The 20,637-nt window shown below is 38.7% G+C and overlaps 1 long non-coding RNA gene across 2 annotated transcripts; it reads left to right on the top strand.

Annotated features, from left to right (window-relative positions):
- Positions 1-4,095: 4,095 nt before the first annotated feature.
- Positions 4,096-20,390, top strand: LOC149988395 (uncharacterized). Of its 2 annotated transcripts, XR_016504862.1 has the most exons (3): positions 4,096-4,720; positions 5,376-5,450; positions 20,316-20,390. It is a non-coding gene; the product is annotated as an uncharacterized LOC149988395 (long non-coding RNA). The 2 variants fall into 2 exon arrangements; XR_016504861.1 differs by lacking the exon at positions 20,316-20,390 and having other exon boundaries at positions 5,376-5,480.
- The last annotated feature ends 247 nt before the right edge of the window (positions 20,391-20,637 follow it).

Below are 20,637 nucleotides of genomic sequence, written 5' to 3'. Positions count from 1 at the left end.
AAGAAGGAGATGCAGCTTTTGAGCAATAAAGAATGGTTCTCTTGAAGTCGAAGCAATTTCAACTTCGAGCAATAAAATCAACATTTACTGTTGATTTAACTTTTTTCAAGTAAGTCCAATTAAGTATGTCTTCAAATCCTCTTATTCATAGTATCAAGAATAATTCTTCTAAATCTCATGATCCTTTGAAATTTGAGTTCAAAAATAACCTACTCTATTTCGAAGGATGCCTATATGTTCCAGAAGGAGAAGCACATTTACGTATTCTTCAAGCTCGTCACGACTTTTCAACAGTAGGATATTTTGGATACAATAAGACTTTGGAACTGATATCTAGGAATTTTTGGTGGCTTCAAATGTGGAAGGCAGTCAAAGATTTTGTACAATCATGTGATGTTTGCTCAAGTTCAAAAACTCCTCGTCATCAACCTTTTGGACTTCTTCAGCCCCTTCCTCACTCCAAAACAACCATGGTCTTCTATTTCTATGGACTTCATCACGGATCTTCCAACCTCAGGTTCTTATGATTCTATATTTGTGATAGAAAATTGTTTTACCAAGATGGCACATTTTGTATTATGTACAAAATCTATCACAGGTGAAGAAATAGCTAAGCTCTTTCTTGACAATATCTATCGCTATCATGGATTATCTAAGGATATTATATCAAATAAGAGAACTCAATTTGTATCAAGATTTTGGCTCACTCTTTTTAAGATTCTAAAAGTGGATATAAAACTATCTTCAGTATTCCATCTTCAAATTGATGGACAAACAGAGCGTATTAATCTAGTTTTGGAGCAATATTTAAGATGTACCATCAACTACCAACAAGATGATTGGACAACTCTTTTGCCATTGGCAGAGTTTACTTAAAATAATATAGTGCATTCTTCTATAAAACAAACACCTTTTTTTGCTAATTATGGTTATCATCCATGACTTGATACTTTTGACTTTTCAAAAGTTGATAATCCTGCTGCAAAAGATTTGGCGATTCATTTATCAGAGCTACATGCAACGATGAAGGCATTGTTAAAAGAGGCTCAAGAGTAACAAAAGGTCAATTCGGATGTCTATGAAAAGGAACAACCACTATTTCACTTGGGTGATAAGGTATGGCTACTTCATCACAATTTCAAGACTACTCGTCCTTGTGACAAGTTGGACTATCAAAGACTTGGACCATTTTCTATTTGTGCACAAATCAATCCAGTTGCATATTGTTTACATCTACTAGACTCAATGAAAATCCATCCAGTATTCTACATGTCTCTTCTTGAACCATACAAGACAGTGGACATACCAAGAAGACGACAAGTTCCACCTCCTCCTATAGAAGTGGACAATAATGAAGAGTTTGAAGTAGAAGAAGTCTTAGATTCAAAGCAACATCAAAATAAATTGGAATATCTTGTCCATTGGCATGGATATGATATTAGCGAATGCACATGGGAGCCAATAAAGAAACTTGTAAATGCAATAAAGGTGGTAGAGGCTTTTCATCGACAACATCCATCAAAATCAAGATGAAAATCTTCTTCATAAAAGAAACAACATCTAGGCAAGATAACATTCTACTTTCAATCCTTGTTTGTAGCTTCTTTGTAGTTGTAATGCTTAAGAGATGGAGAACTAACAACTAGCAGATTTGACTCAAGAGCCTTCATTTGTTGACTTGCCGGACGAGACATTACGATTGTCACAACCTTCAAGATAACGCAATCGAGATGAAGATCTTCAAGAATGATATATTCTTCCTTGAATAGATGGCGAGATATAATGCATTTGATATCACAACTTAAGAAGGGACTCTCGATGTTTGGTGATTTTGTTAGAAGTAAGAACAACTCATGATGGTGTTCCAAATGTTCTATTCGAAGGAAGTTATGAAGGCCTCAACAATGATCAAATAATTGGGTGGTCTTTCAGCCCTGGTATGGGACACTATCGATGGTTGAAAGGCCCTATCAATCATCTTCGAAGAGAACAAAGATCAGAATATATAGCAAATATAATTTGTCGCATCATAGATTTTCTCAACATATGATAACCACTCCTTGTGGAACTCGTCCCTAAAAGGAGGGGGGGAGTAATGTCACGAACATACTCATGTAAGCTAGTAATTACATATAAAAATAGGTGGAAGTAAGTAAAAGTAGATAAAAGTAAGTTAATTCTATAGTATTTGATATAGAAGCTTCCTGTAAGCTTTATAGACGCTCCTTTGACTTCATAGGTATCTTTAATTGACTTTTTGGATTAGAAACGTGGTCAATAAGTTGGCCATGTGCCACACATGTTGTTAGCTTGAAGACCAAGCTAATTATGTAGCCCACACATAGAAAAACTTGCCTTGTAAGTCAAAGCATGTGTCCTACAAAGTCAACACATATTAGAGGTCCTATAGAACGTCGCCATGTAGTCCCTAGTTAGATAGTATATATAGAGATAAGAGTGAAGCCTTCTTCACTATTGTCAGCTCTTTTCTTGCTTCCAGTCCAGTTTCAAGGGTCTCTAATTTTCTTGTCTTTTGGCTATAGCTATTCCAGTTTCTCTTTCAATATACATACATGTTTATTTATATTTTTATATATTTTTTTTTGAGTATAGGCTTACTTGATTGAATTACTTTTTCATCAAGTTCTTGTCCTTGACAGCTAATGGATCATTGTGTCTAGCCCCTTTAAATATATGGAGGTTGTGGGGCATAGGAACTACTTGTAAATCGTTAAGAATTACTATGGGCAAGCTCCTTAATTGAACTAAGGGATTGATGGCTATAAGAGTGGATGTAGATTCTCCTTCATATTCCATTAGAAAAGAAAGTATTGATCCTTTTTTTTCTTGATTCATCTCTACAACTAAGTTAGGAGAGTTAGGATCCAATCTTTTCTCTCCTACTTCCTTGTCTAAACTTAATTCAATTAGATTTGAAATAAAAATATCTTCTAATATTGGTAATAAAGATTGCTTGTTTAACTGTTGAATCTTTACTTATTTGAGCTTTAGTTTGTTATTTTTGCTGACAGTCCAAGGTTTTCTACAGGTGAAGATAGATTGGATTGTTTAGATTTAGTGGAATGATATATCTATAGGACTATAGATATACTATTTAACTTAGTATAATTTCTAATCTACCTAATTTTCCAAAAATTTAAATATTTGGCTCTTCTATCCAAAACCTACTTAAGTACCTTCCAACAGGGAAGGAAAACAAAATAGAATTAATTAAAGGAAGAATGCTTGCTTAAGTATCATCTCAAATAAGACTATTCTTGATTTTAATTATTATACAAAACTATTGTTGTGTAGGAATGATCCTAAGCAATTTTAGTTGTAAAAAAGAATTCCAAATTGGGACGGCAAGGAGTTCAAGCTCACTTTTTTCTTATTTTTTCATAATAAGTTAGTTAAAAAATTACCTACTATAATAATTAACAACAAAGGTTATATTAAAAAATAATTCTTTATGTGAGCCCAAAAGTTGGTTCACATTGTTGGTTAAACTAAAAAAATCTAAAAAAATGAGGATTTTGATTATATTTTGTTATAATAAGTTAGTTATAGACATTAATGTTAGTGGCTTATTGATGATTAGTAGTGGAAAGAAAAATCAAGGGAGAAGGAAGTGGAAAGAAAGATAAGAAAAAGAGCCAAAAGAAGAAAAAAAAAAAAAAAAAAAAAAAAAAAGGCCAAGAAGAAAGAAAGAAGAAGATGAAGAGGGACAAGGAGAAGAAGAAGAAAAAGAAGAAGAAAATAATTAGAAGTAAATTTATTGTGATGGATTTGTCAAATTGTTAGTTCTTAGTGATCTAGAACTTAGATTTGGATGTATGAATAGTCAAACTTGATGTTTAAATATATTTTAAACACATTGGTGGAGTTAGTTTTGTCAAAAAACGCTTCGAATTGGAGATTTTGGGCATGTCCAGCACTAAAATCGGATTTAGGACTTAGGGTTAATGTCGGCCCTTGATCTTGATTAGGGTTGGTGGATTCGGATGGTGGTGATGTGGCCGCCACCCTTTGGTCTCTTCCTACTTGGATAAGAGGGTGGAGGTGGCCACACTTGCTCTCTCTCTCTCTCTCTTTTTTTTTTTTTTTTTGGGGCGAAGCCATGCCAAATTGCATCCCCACGTACCCTTGTTTCTATAGAGCTGCAATTGCGCAGCTGTAGTGTATTAGTTATCTGGAAATAGAATGTCAAACTTTACCAATAGTTAGATCTTGTCGTTAGCTTCCTTGGGACAGTAGGCACGCTTTGTTTGGAGAGAAAACAAGAAAGTTGTGGTGGTTTTAGTGACAAGGAGGTCAGCTGCCGGCCAGATCTGGAGGTCCGACTTTGGAAGGCGAGTGTTGGCGGACAGTATTGAATTTGGAGCTGAAACTTTTGTGGGGGATGGTTCTTGTTGTCAGCTTTGCAAGGACTATTTGCACGCTTAGATTGAGTAAAGGCCAAGGAAGTTATGGTGGTTGGAGTGAAGAGGAGTCGGCCATGGTGAAGATGTAGCACTCCGCCAACTCAAGCTACTTTGGAAGGTCATATCTTGGAATTCACTCAAGATTTTCAAGAAAAAATTGTTGGAGGTGATGCAACTTCAATTCTAGTTTCTGGAATGCTAAAGCATATGCGTTGCACAACTGGAATGGAGCAAGGGCAAGGGTTTTTGTGGCCAGGGGTGCTCTGACTAGGCCGAGAAAGTCAGGCAACTTTGAGGCAAGATTTCTCTTAGCTTAATTGTTGTTTTGCATTGAATTTTGTTGGAAGACAAGCGCTTGTAAGTCTACTTTCTAAAATAGTAAAGCTTGTTATAAACAAGTTAGTGATGCAACCATTGTAGTGGAATTCGTGCAAAGGGGTTGCTACCATGACTTGGAAGGTGGCGACTTCCGATTTTCTTTAATTTTTAGGATGAATCTTGGATGAATTAGGTCAATTGCACGAATTGTCAGTTGGATGATAAGTTGACTTATGGTTGGATGAATGAATCTTTAGATAAAAATTGGATGAACAAACTTTGAATGAATGAATGTTATAAGATGAATGAGATTTAAGGGATGGATGATTGATGAAGGGAAATTTAGGATGAATGAACTTAGGGTTTATGGATGAACTTAGGGTTTATGGATGAATTTAGGGTTTCTGGATGAACTCAGGGTTTTTGGATGAACTTAGGATTTATGGATGAACTTAGGGTTTATGAATGAACTTAGGGTTTATAAAATTCGCGTGTGAGTGAAGTTAATCTACTTGACTACTAAACGCAATTAAGGGTGGAGGAATTTAGCTCACATAAATGGTGCGTTTTCCGGGAGCCGATCTTAGAGATGTTGTCTAACAATTTTTTTTTTTTTTTTTTTTTTGAGTTGAGATGATTGATTACATGGAGGAAGGAGATAATAGGAGCAAGATGATGGGGTCGTGATTGGAAGGAGCACAGCAGAAGGTATGTGGATCTTAGGGATATCTTTGGTAGTTTGTGCTAGAAACCTTAGCATGTGATCGAGAGGCCGGTGGTATACAATTTGTGCAGGAAGCTGGAATTACATGAGGTAAGCCATCATACATTGAATGATCTATGTTAACTTAGGATTGTAATTCGTCATTGTCATTGCCTTGTTAGTGGGTAATGCCTCGGCAGTGAGCTAAATTGAGAACGAGGGGGGTTCTGGCCGTGAAGGCAGAATCACAGTGTCTCGTTTACTGACCGGGTAAGCCCCACCACATAGGTTATACCGTATGCCAAGATTAGACTAGCGGGCTGGTTTGCCTTGGTGAATTCCATGTCATCGCCCGTAAATACTATCTTGGTGGTTTGCGTTCCCTACCCACCTGAGAGTAGGCTAGATTATTAATTATCAATTTAAAAATTTAAAAAATTTAAAAAAAAAATAAAAAATAAAATGGATTGGTAGGTAATGAGAGAAAGTCAGTGAGGACGTTTAGATGTGTCAGGGACAAGAACTCGATGAAAGCTAAAGAGTAAGTGAAACTTTTCTCAAAAAGAAATAGGACAAAATAGAAATATGTATATTAAGAAAGAAACTGGAATGGCTATTGCCAAAATACAAGAAAACTAGAGACCCTTGAAACTAGACTAGAAGCAAGAAAGGAGTTGACAAGAGTGAAGAGGGCTTCACTCTTGCCTCTATATATACTATCTAACTAGAAGCCACGTGGCGGTGTTCTATAAGACCTCCAATATATGTTGACTTTCTAGGCCACATGCCTTTGCTTGCAAGGCAAGTTTTCTATGGATGGACCACGTAGTTAGCTTGTTCTTTAAGCTTCCAACATGCGTGGCACATGGCTAACTTATTGACCAAGTTTCTAACCTAAAAGTCAACTATAGACTCCTATAAAGTCAAAGCAGCATCTATGAAGCTTCTAAGAAGCTTTTCTAGAAGATATTACATAATTAACCTACTTTTACATACTTTTATCTATTCATATAGGTAATTATATGTATGTCCGTGACATTACCCCCCCTTCTAGGGACGAGTTCCACGAAGAGCGGTGATTATATATTGAGAAAATCTAATATGCGGCGAATTGTATTTGCTACATACTCTGATCTTTGTTCTCTTCGAAGATAGTTGATGGGTCCTCTTAGCCATCGATAGTGTCCCATTCCAGGGCGAGAAGACCACCCTGTTATTTGATCACTGTTGAGGCCTTCATAACTTCCTTCAAATAATACATTTGAAACACCATCAGGAGTCATTCCTATCTCCAATAATATCACCAAACATCGAGAATCTCTTCCAAGGTCGTGATACCAAACGCGTTGTATCTCACCATCTATTCGAGGAAGAACATGTCGTTCTTGAGGGTCTTCATTTCGGTTGCGTCGTCTTGAAGGTTGTGACAATCGCAATGTCTCATCCGGTAAGTCAGCAAACGAAGGTTCTTGAGTTGAATCCGCTGGTTGTTGGCTCTCCATCTAATTAGCATCACAAAATGCAAAGAAGTTACAAATAAGGATACGAAATTGAATGTTATCTTGCCTCAATCTTGTCTCTTTTATAAGAGAGGTTTTCATCTTGGTTTTGATGGATGTCGTTGATGAAAAACTTTGACTTTAGCTGATGCATTTGCTAGATTCCTGGATGGCTCCCATGTGCGCTCACTAATATCATATCCGCACCAATGAACAAGATATTCCAGCTTATTTCGGCGCCGCCTTGAGTCTAATATCTCTTCCACCTCAAATTCTTCATTATTATCTACTTCTATAGGAGGCGGTGGCATTTGTCTTCTTCCTTGTATATCCACTGTCTTATATGGTTCAAGAAGAGACACGTGGAATACAGGATGGATCTTCATTGACTCCGGTAGATGTAACCGATATGCAACTGGATTGATCTGTTCAGAAACAGAAAAGGGGCCAAGCCTACGATAGTCCAACTTGTCACAAGGTCGAGTAGTCTTGATATTGCGACGAAGTAGCCATACCTTATCACCGACGTTGATCTGTGGTTACTCCTTACGATATAGATCTGCGTTTATCTTTGTCGTTCTTGAGCTTCCTTCAATTGTGTCTTCAATATTGCATGTAACTCTGACAATCGATTTGCCATATCTTCTGCTGCAGGATTATCAACTTTTGAAAAATCAAAAGTATCAAGTCGTGGATGATAGCCATAATTGGCAAAGAAAGGTGTTTGTTGCGTGGAAGAATGTACCGTATTATTATAAGCAAACTCTGCCAATGGCAGAAGGGTTGTCCAATCATCTTGTTGGTAGTTGATAGTACACCTTAAATATTGCTCCAAGACTTGGTTTACGCGCTCTGTTTGTCCATTAGTTTGAGGATGAAAAGCCGAAGATAGTTTTATGTCCACTTTTAAAATCTTGAAAAGGGTCCTCCAAAATCTTGACACAAATTGAGTTCCCCTATCCGATATGATATCTTTAGGTAATCCATGATAGCGATAGATATTATCAATGAAAAGCTTAGCTGTTTCTTCACCTGTGATAGATTTTGTACATGGCACAAAATGTGCCATCTTGGTGAAACGATCTACTATCACAAATATAGAATCATAAGATCTTGAGCTTGGAAGATCTGTGATGAAATCCATAGAAACAGAAGACCATGGTTGTTCTGGTATAGGTAATGGCTGAAGAAGTCCGTAAGGTCGATGACGAGGAATTTTTGATCTTGAACAAATATCACATGATTGTACAAAGTCTTTGACTGACTTCCACATTTGTGGCCACCAAAAATCTCTTGATATGAGTTCCAGAGTCTTATTATATCCAAAGTGCCCTGCTGCTGGAAAGTCATGACGTGCTTGAAGAACACGCAAACGTGCTTTTTCTTCTGGAACATATAGGCGTCCTTCAAAATATAATAGATTATTCTTGAACTCGAACTTAGAAGAATCATGAGACTTGGAAGAATTATTCTCGATATCATGAACAAGAGGGTCTGAGGACATACTGGACTGGATTTGCTTGAGAAAAGTTGAATCAACAGTCAATGTTGATTTCACTGCTCGGAGATGAAATTGCTCCGGTTTCAAGAGGACCGTTCTTTATTTCTCAAAAGCTGCATCTCCTTCTTTTGGTACAAAATAAGAACGTCTAGACAAGGCATCGGACAAACCTTGTTGTTTTCCTGGCCGATAAGTGATAATGAAGTCGAATCTTGACAAAGACATACTCCAACGAGCTTGACGACGATTCAACACGCGTGCTGACATGAAATACTCGAGGTTCTTGTGATCTGTATACACAGTGACTGGACTAGAAGCACCTTCTAGATAATGACGCCATTCTTGAAAGGAATCCACGATTGCAAGAAGTTCTTTATCGTGGATCTCATAATTGATCTCGGCTGCTGAGAATTTTCTTGAATGAAAAGCTATCGGATGAAGTTTGTCATCTGTTCCCATTTGTGATAAAACTGCATCCAAGGCAAAATCCGATGCGTCTGTTTCCATAAAAAATGCCTTGGAAAAGTCAACACGATATAAGACTGGTGTAGAGACAAACGATGTCTTCAAGGCTTCAAATGCTACTTCCGCTTCTTGATTCCATTGGAATTTATCTTTACTAGTCAAGCGTGTAAGTGGAGCTGCAACTCGTGAGAAGTCTTTGATGAAGATCTGATAGTAATTGGCAAATCCCAAGAAACATTGGACATCTCTCACAGTCTTTGGAATCTTCCAATCCATGATTGTTTGGACTTTCTTAGAATCCATCATAAGACCATCATTTGAAATGATGTATCCTAAAAAGTCAACTTGAGTAGTGTGAAATACACACTTTTCCATCTTGGCGTACAATCCTGCATCTCTGAGTTTTTGTAATACTTGACGAACATGTATTTCATGTTCTTCAACATTCTTAGAATAAATCAGGATATCGTCTAGGTAGCAGACGACAAAATTGTCTAAGAATTCACGAAATACATCATTCATGAGATGTTGAAAAGCAGCTGGTGCATTTGTGAGTCCAAAAGGCATGACATTATATTCAAAATGCCCGTACCTGGTTCGAAACGCAGTTTTCCATTCATCTCCTTCTTTGATCCGTACTAGATTATATGCTCCTCTTAGATCTATTTTTGTATAGATCTTAGCTTGATTTAACTGGTCAAGGAGTCCTGATATCAAAGGTAATGGATACCTGTTCTTGATTGTGATCTTGTTGAGTCCTCGATAGTCAACACACATTCGTAAAGATCCATCCTTTTTCTTTACGAATAAAATTGGAGCTCCTGCTGGAGATTTTGAATGGCGTATGAAATTCTTCGCTAAATTCTCGTCAATATATGTCTTGAGTTCAGCCAACTCATCTTGCGATAAACTGTAAATTGGTCCAAATGGTGGCTGAGTTCCTTCCTTGAGATCGATTGAATAATCGTATGGGCGATGCTCAGGAAGAATATCTGCATTCTTTTTCTCAAAAACGTCTTGATAATCCTGATATTGACTTGGAATGCCACTTGAAGTCTTTACGCTTTCAGAAATAGGTGCAGCATAAATAGCAAAAGTTGATCCTTCTTTTGCTGCGTGTATAAATGCTTTTGCACCTATAGGTGTGAGTTTTACTATACTAGACTCATGGTTTTTTACTTGGTTAATAGAACTGTTACTAATGCTCTGAGGAAAATCAAGTTTACGAGAAATCCAATCTATTCGAGGATTATACTTTTCTAACCATGATAAGCCTAAAATTACTGGATTAGAGGGAGATCTAATTATATTAAAAATTACGCAACTACTATGACCATTTATTACTACATCTACAGGAAGTGTTTCGTGAGTTACATCTCCAGAAGACAACGGACGACCATCTATGACTTCTACGTGTACAGGTTTAGTTTTTTGTATTAATGATATTCTATGACATCTAGCAAATTCTTCATCTAAAAAACAAGATGAGGCTCCTGAATCTACCAAGGCAGAGGCTTTGTAATTATTAGGTCCTAAACGCACATCTATTATAAAACAAGGAGATGGTTTTGAGGAGAGGATAGGACCTTTATTAGAAGTTGTACAAGATTCCAGTCGCACGGTCCCTATTGTAGCTGGACGTACTCGTTTTCTGACATACTGTCTTCTTTGACAGCCGTACTCCTCATTTTGTAGTTACGTCGCTTCTTTGGACAATGTTGAGCAGTGTGCTTAGGTTCTCCACAATATAAGCACAATCCTTCTTGTCGACGACGAGACTTTTCTTGCTCAGTAAGAGGTTTGAAACGTACCGCATCAATTTGCATATCCTCTACTTCCGAAGGTATGTGTTGAGGAGACGTCGGTGTTGCCATTGAATTGTAGTAACGTTGAGGCCCACTTGTGCGACTCTCGGATCGAAATTCAAAAAGTCGATTGTCGCACTTCACAGCAAAGTCAATTGCTTGACTCAATGTTTGAGGATCAGGTAAATTAAGCATCAATTTCTTTACCTCATATTGTAATCCGTAGAGAAATTGACTCACAAGTGCGGCATCATCCCACTTGATATCAGTTGCAAGTTGTCGAAATTGCGAAGCATATAATGTTACTGATCGATTGCCTTGTCGCAAAATACGGATCTTGTTGGTTGCAACACGAATTGCATCATGTTCTCCAAACATGGATCGAAACTCCGCCAAAAAAGCCTCCAGATTATCCAATATTGGATCTCGTCGTTCAAGAAAAGATGAAAACCATGACAATGCTAAACCTGAAAGAAGTGTACCAATGAATCTTACTTGTGACCCTGGAGTTGGATAGCTCTGGGGTTGAAGTTCAATCACTAGTTGGACCTGATTGATGAATCCTCGTTACAGAGAACCCCGAACAACCCAAACTGTTAATCTTCAATACCCCTTTGTACTTACGATCTTGTATCCACTGACTGTCCTGTTAGATGAACCCAATAAATTTCATTCACTCCGCATACTCAATCATATAGACACCCCTTTAATCCTTCAATCACAGACATAACTCGATTTTATAAAACAGTCAAGAGTATTCAAACCCACTTCATTTAAAAATCCCGATTCACCATTACAACACTGACTTCAGCAGCGATTGCCTTAGTCTTCCCAAAACTCTATGAAGAAGAAAAATCCAAATTCTATGTCTTTCCTTGCCCGACCCGAAGCATGAAGCTTCTCTCTCTATTTTCCTTGATCTTCAAAAAAACCTCCAATGAAAACCAAACTGGTAACCTTGCAAAAGCTTGAAAAAAACTCCTCCCCCCTCGATTCCCCCCTCAAAACTATATCCCCCCTAACCTTATCCTCTGAATTTCTTCAATCTTCCGTCTTAGATCTGGAATTGGCTCCCACCTCAAGCTTGGATCCATATTGGCTCTCGCCGTCAAGCTTTCTCCTCCATTTTTACCTTTAAGAAATCCATTTACTGAAAACAACGTTCCCTGAAACGGCACAGAGAACAGGACAGCCTGAAACAGAATCGAATCCCGTAATCGGGACCACATTGAGTCATCCGACCAATTCAGGTCCTATATCGGGAAAGATGCCCGTAGTAACCTAGATGTTCCCGTAATTGGGTCAAATTGGTCCTCGCGTCAGAATGGCTAAGACCCGTAGTAAGACCTGGATTTCCCGTAATTAGACCACATTGAGTCGCCCGACCAATTCAGGTCCTATATTGGGAAAGATGCCCGTAGTAACCTGGATGTTCTCGTAATTGGACTGCATTGGGTTGACCGGCCAATTCAGGTCTCATATTGAATAAGAGGATCCAGATTGGATTCTCAAAATTGGATCCAATTGGCTCTTCGAACCCGTCGTGTGAATTGGTCCTTCTCTTCCTGCCGACTCCGGTTATTGGAATCGAACGGAGCATTTCAGTATGCCCCGGCTGACTGTAACGGAGTGAGTGAACCTGACCACTCAGTATTTGTACTGGAGTTGGTCGATGCTCCCAATATTCGAGATAACTGAATATAAATAAAATTCCCCTTTCTTTTTATTTTCACAGTATACTCGTGTTACAATACAACATCCACCCCCTCTGAACCTGTGCATCCTCCGGTATGCACCAATTTACCCAATTGCTGTTTGATTCAGAATATATCCCCTACGTCTTTGTCCAGTTCGTCTTCGTCACCTTCATTATCCATATCACTTTTATCTTCTTGCTACAGAATCTCTGTACCTTCATTAAGGTCTTCCATATTCATCTCTGCGTGTCTTCGTTTAAATATTTTTACTCGCTTCCCTGCAATTGGTATTTTCAATTTTATACCATCTAACTCCCGTAATGAGTAAGTCGCATTATCATGAACAGTTGTTACAACATATGGTCCAAACCAACGTTTTGAAAATTTCCGCAAAGTACTATGTTGATTATCTAGACTATTGTCATAAACAAGTACTCAGTCACCTTCCTCGATTACTTTTGGTCTCAATCGATGTTGCTTATCGAATCGCGCCTTGTTTTGTAACCTTGTTCTTTTTAACCTTTCCAATGCTATCTGGACATCTTCCGTTCTTTGCTCCAATTGTGGAATCCTAATAGCCAGAAGTTCTTCTCTTGTCAATCCATCTTCCCATGGTAGCATACTCCAAGTAAGTATCTTTTCTTCAATCGGCATAATTGATTTTTGACCTGTCATAAGTTCTACTGGCATATATCCTGTCACCAAACTATGTGTTGTTCGATCAGCCCATAATGCAAATGACAAAAGCCGTGGCCACTCTTTAACCTTCCCATTACAAGCTTTAACCAATGCTTTCACAATCGGCGGGTGACCGCGTTCGCTTTTCGCATTCCCTTCCGGATTATAAGCAGTAATCAGTGATAGTTTAACTCCACATTTTTCAAAGAACTTACGAGCTTCTTGTGCATTTAATTCTCCACGATCTGCAGTGATTTTTCCTACGCACCCGTAACGGCAAATGACATCTTCAAGCAAAAACCTACAAATCCCCTCTGTAGATTTTGTCCTCAATGCTCTTCCTTCTACTTGATTTGATAAATCTTCACGAGCTAAAATCAAATATCTCATCTGCCATAACCCAACCGGCATAATAACCAAATCAACAACCCATTTAAAATGAATAGCCAGAGGATACGTAGGATGAAGACCATCTCGATGTCGGATATTAGAATACGATTGACAGATTTCACATGACTCTACAAATGAGAGCACATCTCGATACATATTTTTCCACCAATATCGTTCCTTGAGTTTAGCAAAAGTAGCCCAGATTCCTCTATGCCCTCCCATAAACTATCATGAAACTCCTTTAATAATTTTAGTTTTTCTTTCCTTTTGCCTATCACTCGTTGTGGCATCTCAATTCCTTTCTTCGGTCTCTTCCATAAGAATCCATCTCGAAGTAAAAATCCATATGCTTTTTTTCTTATTTGTTTGAATTTTTCTGTAGACCAATTCCCCTGCTTAGACAAGGTATTCAAATAATGACCAATATCCAATAATTCTCCTTCATAAGATTCTTCAAGAAATAGCTTGTCTTCTCTGTTGAGATTTGATATTGAATAGAATTTCAATCCGACATCATCAATGTCTTCAACCATTTCGTCCTCCCTCTCGTATCTTGCTCAAGATAGCATGTCTGCTACTAAATTGTCCTTTTCAGTGATATGCTTAAATTCTAGATTTAGTGACTTAATATAAGCAATCCATCTCAACATTGCAATATCTGGCGTTGAACAGTTAATAATCATTCCAAGCAATGGCAAGCAATCTGTTTCAATTACTACTACTGCCCCAATCAAATAGTCCTTTTCAGCTTTCATAGCCGAAACCACTCCCCAAAGTTCTCTTTTGACTTGCGAATATGCACGCTGACGAATACTTAAAACTTTAGCCCCAAATCGAATTACAAATCTATTCCCATTCGAATCATCTTGACCCACAGCCCATCCAATGGCAATTGTACTAGCGTCTACAGTAAGAATCACTGGTCTATTGCACTTATAATCAACCTTCCTCAATATTGGAGGTAACATCAATAATTTCTTCAATCTTTGCATTGCCTGATTATGCCTTTCTTTTCATTCAAATCGGTAACCTTTGCGTAACAGTTCATATAATGGATCTGCTATGTGAGCAAAATGAGGGATCCAGATTCGACAAAATACACATGCACCCAAAAACATGCGAACCTTTGTTAAAGAATCACAATCCTCTTTCATCCTTCCAATTGCATCAACTTTAGTCGGATCTGGTTTTCTTCCATAAGATCCGTATAAATGTCCAAGAATTACAACCTCTCGCACTCCAAATACGGACTTCATACCCGATAATGTAAGATGAACTTCTCCAAGCCGAGTTAAAATCTTTTCACAATCTTGTATATGATCAACAACATATCTGCGACACCCCCTCGTATCTAAAGTTTCATCCTTGTCTCCTTCTCTACACCCTTTTATAGGAACATCATTTAGAAAAGGCATAATCTTTTCCGGAATAAAATCTCTCAATACCTTATTCATCCCATTCATCATATGCGCAACTGAGTTGGTCGCGCCTTGAGGAAGAGTGCACATTCTAACCAATCCAAGCGGTGTTCTCATCGTTGTCATATCTCTACTTCCTTCGGCAAGTTGAAATTGATCATAACCTGAATACAAATCAACCATTGAATAGATCGCCCTTCCAGCAAACGCCTCAGCAAATTCATCCACAATAGGTCCAATTCCTGCATTCATGACAATAACTGCATTCACTGGTTGCATATCTTGAATAAACCATAGTGACCCATTCTTCTTAGGTACCGTAAACCATCGACTAGAATACGGCGCAAATGAAGGTTCTAATATTTTCATCTTTATCTTTTCTTTCAATAGTTCCACCAATTTAGGTTAATATATCCTTCGTACTCGAATCGATCTTAGATTCTAAGGTACATGCGATACAGTGAAGATAACCATAGGTGTTATAATATTTGGATCTACACACCTAATTTTATAAGCTTCAAAGGCAAACGATCTACCTTGTTTAGCCAACATCTTTTTGAAGCAAGTAATTTCCTCCGGCAATAAAGAACCATCAGAACCAATCTTCAATTCTTCAAAAGTCTCTTTAGTAAACTGATGTCCAATAGTCATTGGATCTCTTAAACTTGCTTCTTTTGATGCTTCTCCCATTTGTTCTTTAGAATCCTCTGGTAATGGTCCGGCAACAGGCTTTACCTTCTTATCTGCCGTTTTATATCTCGTCTCTACTGTAACTTCTGGTGCTTGAAAAGATTCAAGCATGGTATAAACCTCTCTCGAATGAATCTCAACAATCTTATCATTATCCCCTAACCCAATAGATATAATCAATTCCAATGAATCTTCCAGTCCATTTTCTTCATAAACACCCAAAATCCTCTCATCATCTTGTAATGTACCTATCTTGCGTAACTGTCCTTCAATATCATATAATCTTTTTCTTTCTTTTCTTTTAAAATCATCAACTTTCTTATACATAATATTTCCATTCTCCAATATACCAATAAAACTCGCATCAAAGGCACCTTCATCTCGCGAGAGCACCTCCTCTTTTGTACCTCCATAATCTCGTTTTTACAGTGGTACCTCCCCAAAATCCTTAAATCCTTCAACAATCTTTGGCAATGGTTTCTCCCTCAACCTATCTCGATTCCGTTCATGGTTAGGAGGTACTGTTAGAAATTGTACAGCTTTCCTCCCATCTTCGCTCCGTACCTTTGCATAAGCAGAACCATCGTCAAGTACCTTTGTTTCCATCCGTGTTGCCGTGATATAAGGTTGTCTTAAAATCAACGGATAAGGCGTTGTATCTTGAACGAAGAAATGTTGCTCCGTTGCAACATCCCCAATCCAAATTTTGACATCTGGACAAGCTCCATATAATTTGCCTCGTGTGTTATTAGCTGCTCGTATTGCCCATCCATGTTGCATATCAATTGGCCATTTTTGCTTCTTATAAAGATCTTTAGACATGAGATTTATTTCAGAACCATGGTCCACCAAGGCAACTATTGGTTCTTTTATATCTCCTACCTTCACTAATACCTCAGTAGTTGCCCTTGCCCAATGGTTTCGAGTATAATGGCTCAAAGTTTCCATTTCCTTGTCACTAAAATCTTCGAAACGTACTCGCTGATTATACCCATTCTTTTCATTTGTTGGTTGCTTGTAACCAATATCAACCTCTTCTTCATCTCTACATATTTTTGCATCAATAGCATGACTCATTCTAGTTTTACTCATTAATTGCCTCTTTCGCTTAATGTTGTCAATGATAACATCATGAAACTCCTTCTTTGCAATTCCCAAGACTTCTTTCAATGTGAATTCCACCTTAGCGTTTAAGATAGGTTCTTCCAACATCCCTTTCAAATTTGTTGCCGCTTCAATGTCAGAAAGTAGCTTATAAGCAATTGATTTGCCCTTATCTTTTGTCTCCGTTGTTTTTTCTCCCAATGATGCTGAGGTATCCTTTACAGGTAATTCTTGTGAAGCTGCCTCCCGAACCTTGTCTCCTCGAGTTTACCTCTTAAAAGAATTTTCTTCTCTAATATCATCAAAATTTCCTCGTCTTTTTTCTTCCATCAAAGCTTCATGTTGGCTCTTAGCAATATATGCATGAACTGAAAGAGACTCAACAGGATCCTCCCAACTTGTTCTTCCTCGTATTATAGCTGCAGTTCTCAATAACGCTTCTCGAGGTAATTTCTCTTCTTGCATTGTAGAAACGGCAGAAGCCCAAAACTCACTAGTTTCCGTACTTCCAACAATTTCATCATCTACTCTAGCACCATAACTTGCACTTTCTCGTACTACTGTTTCATGCTCTTTTAAGTAATCTTGAACCAATGCTCTCATTCCTCCTTTGCCAAAATTGGTTTGAAGAAGATCCTCCCTATCTTTCAATGCTATCTTCTCATCTTTCCAGCAAATAATTCCCTGCCGTATCATATTATTAAATTCATTGCAATCTTTTCTAGTGTGTGAAGCATCATCACACCAAATGCATCTTTGTACATATCCTTGTTTTGAAACATTCTTCGAATTGTTTATAGAAGTATTCTCTTCAAGTCTTGCCAATTTGATTTGAAGATCTTGCATTCCTCGTATAATTTCTTCTATACCCATATCTGCTTTCTTTGACAAGGATGTCGACGATTGAACTGTAGGCATTGTCGGTGGTGTTGTACGTACTGGAGCTTTGGGTGCTTGTACTGTTTTCGGAATATTGCTCCTATCCTTCCTCCTTTCTTTTTTTGTAAGCAAACCCACCGCATCTTCAACGTTCTTCCACTTCGTTGTCAATCCTTCATCTTCTTCTTTGTCTTCAAGAAGGGGTTCTAATTTCTCTTGCAATTTTCCATCAGCAGCTTGAAGAAATAGATGAACTTTGTTCGGCTCCAATGTCAATTTTTCTACCTTCGATAATTGAGAGTACTGCCTCTCAAATTCCCTTAGTAGCTCTGTTGCTTGTAAATTCTTATTGGGCCGTTCAATCCATCCCAGAAACAGCTTCTTAGTAACGCGATCAGCATCTTTCAAGAAATATTCGTCTTTCAATGCATGTGAAAAATCCTCCCATGAATTCCCACAACGATCTGCAATCGATGTAATGTGGTCCCTTATCTCCGGTATCGTGGCAAGTCCAAATAGTGCAACCATTTTCTTCTCAGAAACCCGATTTAATTCCATTTCACGAACATAACATCTTAAATACCTTGAAATATTCCTCCCATCAAATTGATCAATTTTATTGACCACTGCTTGCAATGCTTTGGTTGCCAAAGCTTCCTTTCGATCATTGCTTTGCTGTTGCTGCATTGACAATGAGAAGGCTTGAAACAAACTAGCGATAGATGGATCCATGTGCATACCTTGTCCTTTAGAAGACTCCCCACCAGAAACTTCTCCCAAAAATCCTTCAAAATTTTTATTTTCGTTTTCCATAAAAATAAAGATAAAATCAACCGAAATCCAATACCTTCCACCTCAAGCTTTCACGTCGGGTTCACCACTTTTTGTCGTATTACGTGCTTTCCTGCTCAAGAACGCACCGGGCGTCTGGCTGTAGAAGGTAGTATGGAGATTCACCGATAGTCAAGCAGTCTATCAGTTTTGACTGCTGGAATATAAACGACTGCAACAATGTACCGTAAATCTATCTGGATGCCCTCTGACTGCTTATCGAAGTCCTTTTTGTCCCTGCCGGTAGGTCTCTAGACGTTACAGAGAACCCCGAACAACCCAAACTGTTAATCTTCAATACCCCTTTGTACTTACGATCTTGTATCCACTGACTGTCCTGTTAGATTAACCCAATAAATTTCATTTACTCCGCATACTCAATCCTACAGACACCCCTTTAATCCTTCAATCACAGACGTAACTCGATTTTACAAAACAGTCAAGAGTATTCAAACCCACTTCATTTAAAAATCCCGATTCACCATTACAACACTGACTTCAGCAGCGATTGCCTTAGTCTTCCCAAAACTCTATGAAGAAGAAAAATCCAAATTCTATGTCTTTCTTTGCCCGACCCGAAGCATGAAGCTCCTCTCTCTAATTCCCTTGATCTTCCAAAAAAAAACCTCCAATGGAAACCGAACTGGTAACCTTGCAAAAGCTTGAAAAAAATTCCTTCCCTCTCGATTCCCCCCTGAAAACTATATCCTCCCTAACCTTATCCTCTGAATTTCTTCAATCTTCCGTCTTAGATCCGGAATTGGCTCCCACTTCAAGCTTGGATCCGAAATTGGCTCTCGCCGTCAAGCTTTCTCCTCCATTTTTACCTTTAAGAAATCCATTTACCAAAAACAACGTTCCCTGAAACGGCACAGAGAACAGGACAGCCTGAAACAGAATCGAACCCCGTAATCGGGACCACATTGAGTCGTCCGACCAATTCAGGTCCTATATCGGGAAAGATGCCCGTAGTAACCTAGATGTTCCCGTAATTGGGTCAAATTGGTCCTCGCGTCAGATTGGCTAAGACCCGTAGTAAGACCTGGATTTCCCGTAATTAGACCACATTGAGTCGCCCGACCAATTCAGGTCCTATATTGGGAAAGATGCCCGTAGTAACCTGGATGTTCTCGTAATTGGACTGCATTGGGTTGACCGGCCAATTCAGGTCTCATATTGGATAAGAGGACCCGGATTGGATTCTCAAAATTGGATCCAATTGGCTCTTCAAACCCGTCGTGTGAATTGGTCCTTCTCTTCCTGCTGACTCCCGTTATTGGAATCGAATGGAGCATTTCAGTATGCCGCGGCTGACTGTAACGGAGTGACTGAACCTGAGCACTCAGTATTTGTACTGGAGTTGGTCGATGCTCCCAATATTCGAGGTAACTGAATATTAATAAAATTCTCCTTTCTTTTTATTTTCACTGTATACTCGTGTTACAACACGACAGCGGTCGAAGGATTTGTTCACGAGATGGCGACGGAGCGGCTTCCAGCTTTGGATCCCTTAGTTAGGCCACGAGGTTTGTCCATGGCTATGCCAGCAGGGCTATTAGCGGCTACAGTTCCAGGGAATCTCCTCAAGTTCTATGGCACCAAGGACGAGGATCCAACCCTACACATGGAGAGGTACATAGAGATTTTGACAACATCCCTCATTGGGAACGAGGGGTATTACCTGATTTGGTTCCCCGGAACCTTACATGGTGAGGCTTACAATTGGTATCGAGACCATGATGAGGGATATTTTACTACGTGGTCCCAGTTGCAAGTAGCCTTCTTAAACCACTTTAGGCCGGAGGTTGGACAAAGTACAGCCTTGAGAGCATTGGGAGCGGTACGACAGCAAAGAGACGAGGAAATGGCTAACTACATCAGGAGGTTTGACTTGGTCTGCATGCGTTATGTAGGAGGATTGTTGAATGGCGATACGTTAAAGTAATTCTTTATTGAAGGATTTGCTAATCGATCTACAATCAAGGGAGTATTGGAGAAAAACCCAGCCACTTTGGAGGAAGCCAAAACAGCGGCGTGTGTTATAGATTTAATCGAGAGAAGTTATGAAAGGCATTGGAAGAAGGAAGATGGGTCTATCCCGAGGTTTATTCCAATTAATCCCGTAAGCCAAGCAGTGTCGTATTACGTGCTTTCCTACTCGAGAACGTACCAGGCATTTGGCTGTAGAAGGTAGTATGGAGATTCACCGATAGTCAAGTAGTCTATCAGTTTTGA

The sequence above is a fragment of the Physcomitrium patens genome, chromosome 9 (genome assembly GCF_059467195.1).
Source record: "Physcomitrium patens ecotype Gransden chromosome 9, ASM5946719v1, whole genome shotgun sequence".
Classification (NCBI taxonomy): domain Eukaryota; kingdom Viridiplantae; phylum Streptophyta; class Bryopsida; order Funariales; family Funariaceae; genus Physcomitrium; species Physcomitrium patens.
The sequence above is the reverse complement of the archived record's forward strand: the minus strand, read 5'-3'. Positions and strand labels throughout refer to the sequence as shown.